Raw genomic sequence first — 5,509 nt, 5'->3', positions numbered from 1 at the left:
GGGTATATATATTTGTTGAGTTGCTACGGTAGGATATTTCTATAACAATGTCCATTCAAAAACGTTAGAGAGCATGCGCCATATATTGGATCAAGGTACATGTTTACCTCAACTGAAAAATATTTCTGACAGAGTTAACACTTTTCCATATCATCAACTTTTATTTCTCTCAGTCTTTGTTGATTTAAGGCAAACATATAAAATTAAATATTTGGTCTGAAAACACTTCTTGTAAATCAAATAATATACAATTTTAACAAGCAAAGGAAAGACAACGAAACATATTTGAGTAAACTGTAAAGTTTTAACAAACAGATAGTATTTCGTGTACTTCGTGTCCAGATGCCTTGTAATTATAATACTTTTTCGGCGTGCCGTATTTTAAAGCACGATTTTATGACCTCGCAAGACCTTATGCCGCCTGAATAATGTACCAATCGGATTGCTTGGTAAGGTATTCTCGGTATTTTCAGCCATAATGAGAGATTTTGTAAGAGTGGCGCTGATTGGAGAAAAGGCTGAAAATGCTTCATTCTGAGTCATGTGTGACACTGAGTGAAATGACAACGCGTTCGTCATCTATAACCTCTGTAAGTACAGCACCATCGGGTTGTCTGCGTACCACTTGAACAGGTGTGCGTAACCAAATATTCATCCGCTCATCCGGACATATTTCTGTTTTGTTAAGTTTTCTTGTTAAGTTATTTCTGTTTTGTTAAGTTTCCTTTCCTTAAGTTTTGTTTTTACAAAAAGGTTATTCGTTTTATACAGTCATTAACTCTTACCCTGCATTACAGCAACAATTTCTTACCAGTGCAAATCATTACTAACCTGCAACAACATGTGCGATACTATCAAATTTTAGACTCTAAATTTTAAATTAATCTTTCCGGTGAAAACAGTGCTGTACATATTCTGAATGATAGACAAATTTGATAATAAGCTGAAGTAGGGTAAGGGTTCATGTTGCTTCCAACAATTCCAGAAATAAAGTAAAGAACATATTTCAATATTGTTTGCTTACTGTTACCATCTTTTAAGCACCAAAGGCTCAAAGTGAGCTTTTGTGATTGTTTGGTGTCCGCCGTGTGTCCCTCCACAATTTCTAAACACAGTCTTCTTCAGAACTACTGTCCTCATTTATACAAAACTTCACAGAGGCCATTTTCAACATTGTCAAAAGATTTAAAATACAGGTTTCTGCCCATATATAACTTGTGCTTCAGTTACATCACGCCGACCATCTTTTTTAAAGATATTTCTTCTTTATTAGTATTCACGTACCTTAAACATACGGTCATACAATGTAGTTCAAAAGTTTGAAATCAGACACTTACTTGTCAAATTTTAATGAATCTCAATATATCAACTTTTCTTAAACCGAGACCTATTCAACTGTGATATGATGCGGTGTATAGAAAAAAAGATATATAGAAATTATTGAAAACTTAATCATTTCGGATAAGGTTTTTCAACTTTTATAATTAGTATAATGAAGTGAATGGTAATGTATTTATTTTTGACCACACTTATAAAAGGATTTTTTAAAAGGAAAAAAATATTAACAAAAAGAAAGAACGACGTATTTGAAATTAGACGGTCGTGACATGGTTCGATATCGCTTACTTGAATACTAATTCATTTCTTAAAGTTTAAATGTAAATAAAGTATATGCTTGAGAAAAAAGCTTACATCTCTAAAGTACCTTTCAATAACACTAGATTCCACACGGGGTGAAATAACATTGTAAATATTTTAAAACAATGAGAGAAGATGACGGGCATAGTGTGAATACTAATTAATTTCTCAAAGTTTAAATGTAAATGAATAGATGCTTGAGAAAAATGTTTAATTACGTCTCTGAAATACCTTTCAAAAACACTAAATAACATTGTAAATATTTTAAAAGAATGAGAGAAATAATGTCACAAAATATGGTTTGAAAATTACGAAATTATTACTTATGAACAAAAACTATTACACTGAATTCCATAATAGCATTAATTAACTCAATTAAATTATTTTAGTAGTCTAATTGAAAAAATGAATTTGTCTGGTTCCGTTCCGTTAAATACCATTACCTATATGGGTATTGGTACCTTGCGGAACGGAACGGAACCACTTTAAACAGATTTCACATTCATCTGCAATCTCAGTGGAATGACCGGCTGCACTAACGGTTCCAGGAGGGGTGCACCCAGTGTCCCACACCCCACAATAAAATGTGTCAAAAGTGATGAATAAAAACTATTAAACTGAATTCCATAATAGCATTAATTCACTCATTTATATAAGAAATACTTTAGAAGTCTTATTAAAAAAATGAATTTTTGAGTATTGGAACTTTGCGGAACGGAACGGAACCGCACTTTAAACTGACTTCACATTCATCTGCAATCTCAGTGGAATGATCGGATGCACTAGCGGATGGAGATGGGGTGCACCCGGTGTCCACATCCCTCAATAAAATATGTCAAATGTTATGTATACAAACTATTAAACTGAATTTCATAATAGCATTTATTCACTCAGTTAAATTATTTTAGTAGTCTTATTGAAAAAAATGAACTTGTCTTGTTCCGTTCCGTTACGTTACGTTAAATACCATTACCTATATGGGTATTGGTACTTTGCGGAACGGAACGGAACCACTTTAAACAGATTTCACATTCATCTGCAATCTCAGTGGAATGACCGGATGCACTAACGGTTCCAGGTGGGGTGCACCCGGTGTCCCCCACACCACAATAAAATATATCAAAAGTTATGAATAAAAACTATTAAACTGAATTCCATAATAGCATTAATTCACTCAATTAAATCATTTTTAAATTAGTAGTCTTATTGAAAAAATGAATTTGTCTAGTTCCGTTCCGTTCCGTTAAATACCATTACCTATATGGGTATTGGTACTTTGCGGAACGGAACGGAACCACTTTAACCAGACTTCACATTCATCTGCAATCTCATTGGAATGACCGGATGCACTAGCGGATCCAGATGGGTGCAACAAGTGTCCCCCAGCCCACAATAAAATATGTCAAGCCTATGGTTTCACATTTTTTTTACTGTGTATTACTGTTTAGCAGTCGAGGAGCAGGTAATCCAGACTACAAACGTTCGCGCCACCCCGCCTCGCCCCCAACAAAAAATCCTGGATCCGCCCCTCGCCTGTAATTTTCCAACAATATCAGTAACGTTATACCGCTGAAAATGCCCTATTGACTTATACATATATCTATACTATTAATCACCTTTGGTGTATAGAATTAATGCTACCATCAGTTATGAATTAAAACTGGTACACTGAGTTAAATAATACCATGAATTCACTTAATTATATTGCTAAAATAGTCTCTATTTTTTTAGAAATGAATTTATCTTGTTCCATTCCGTTCCATTAAATACCATTATCTATATGGGTATTGGTATTTTGCAGAACGGATCGGAACCGACTAAAAATCAGTTATCACATTCATGCAAGACCTCTTTACAATGACCGTCGTTTATATGACTGAAAAATTGTTGTAAACCCGAACACACGCACACTCATTACAATGATTTGCTGTAGCTTTCCAACATTACCTCTACAAACTTGACCATCATTATTGACCAATTTTTAATCCTAGAAAATGCCCTAAAGATCGATGCATATTTCTGTATTACAAACCACCTATGGTGTGTACGTGTAGCTGCAATGTTACAAAAATACGGCTTGAAAATAACAATAACGAAACCGTCACTTATTAATGAAAATTATTGTACTGAGTTCAATAATATCATGAATTTACTTAATTGTGTTATGTGAATAGTCTTGATATTTGTAAATGAATTAGTCATGTTCCATTCCGTTCCGTTTAATACCATTACCTATATGGTTATTGGTACCTTGCGGAACGGAACGGAACCATCTAAGAAAAGATCCCACATTCATCCGCCACGTCATTACAATGACTGGCTCTAATTTTCCAGTACTTTCTACAAAGTTTTACCCCTGAAAATACCAATAGCCATATTTCTGTGGCGGGTACGTCGAATTTCAAGTTGTTCTAAGCTAGAAATAAGGTTTGGTAGTGACTCTCCAAGAAAATATGTAGGGTAAGTTCGGTTAATATCGCATTAAAAGGTAAAGAGTGTAAAAAGCTAGTATCTTAATTATTTACGGAAGAGGTTACGATTTCTTACTGGTAGACAAAATGATTCGGAAAGGAGAAAAGACGACGTTTGTCGGGGCGATATTCGGCGGGGCGACGTTTACCAAGGAGTCTTTAGGCGAAGCGATGTTCATCGGGAAGACGCTCGTCGGTGCGACATACAGCGGGGGCGACGTTTGGCAGAAGTCGCCATGACGACGTTTACCATTGTGTCTCTGCAAAAGAACGGAACAACGAAATGGTATAAAACAGCCACCATAGCAGCCGGAAGCATAAACCTTTTTGCATTAGTGAAACAGGTATGTGAAGGTGGGTATTCAAAATCAAGTTACGTTCTAATACAAGGCAACTCTTAGTAGGGTATGGCTAATATTCAGCTAGAGGTGAATACATAGCTAGCTTTGAGTTAAGTACACACAGCACGTAGACAAAATGAATATACAGCCGGGATTGAATACCCAGCCATGCAGCTCTGAGTTGGGTATTCAAATTATCAAATACAAATATCCAGCCAGAGGTGAATACACAGCTAGCTCTGAGTTGGGTATTCACGGCACATAAGAACAAAAATGAATACACAGCCGAGATCGAATACCAAACCAGCTCTGAGTAGGGTGTTCAAATTATCTAAGACGAATATCCCGCCAGAGGTAAATAAACAGCTTTCTTGCTCTACATGGTGTATTCACGACACATAAGAAAAAATGAATACACAGCCGGGATCGAATAACCTGCCAGCTCTGAGCAGGGTATTCAAATGGTCTCAGTCAAATATCGAATACCCAGCGATAATCATTAATTTTCTTATGTACTGAGAATTCCAAGCTAGCTGTGTATTCACCCATGGCTGAATATTCGTCTTAGATCATTTGAATACACAACTCAGAACTGGCTGGTTATTCGAGATCGACTGGGTACTTATATTTCTTATATTTACTTTTAAGATAATTAATTAAATTTGAGATAAAAGTAGTAAGATTTTGATAATTATGATATATTTTCTGGTCCCTAATGAAGAGTTACCAGGGGAAATTGACCCCCCCCCACCACGACCCTCACCTCCCTACCTTCAATCCATGTTCGAAACCAGCTGCGTCTACTCCAATATGACCGACTGGTGAGTCGCCAGCTAGTTAAAGATTGGTTATAAATTGCCTTCCTGTCTAACGCTTGGTATTAAAGTAGATGATTTGGGATGTATAGGTGTACAAAGCAAAGAAGTGTCATATACCTCTAAATGGCTGGACTTTTCAAAAGGGGTGACACTGACATTTTAATAAATACCACTTTATCTTTACCTTTTTTCATTATTTTGAAATAATCATTCATTCTTCTTGTGAGAAATATCCAACAGA

Source organism: Mercenaria mercenaria, chromosome 12 (genome assembly GCF_021730395.1).
Source record: "Mercenaria mercenaria strain notata chromosome 12, MADL_Memer_1, whole genome shotgun sequence".
Classification (NCBI taxonomy): Eukaryota; Metazoa; Mollusca; class Bivalvia; order Venerida; family Veneridae; genus Mercenaria; species Mercenaria mercenaria.
Note: the sequence above shows the minus strand (reverse complement) of the source record.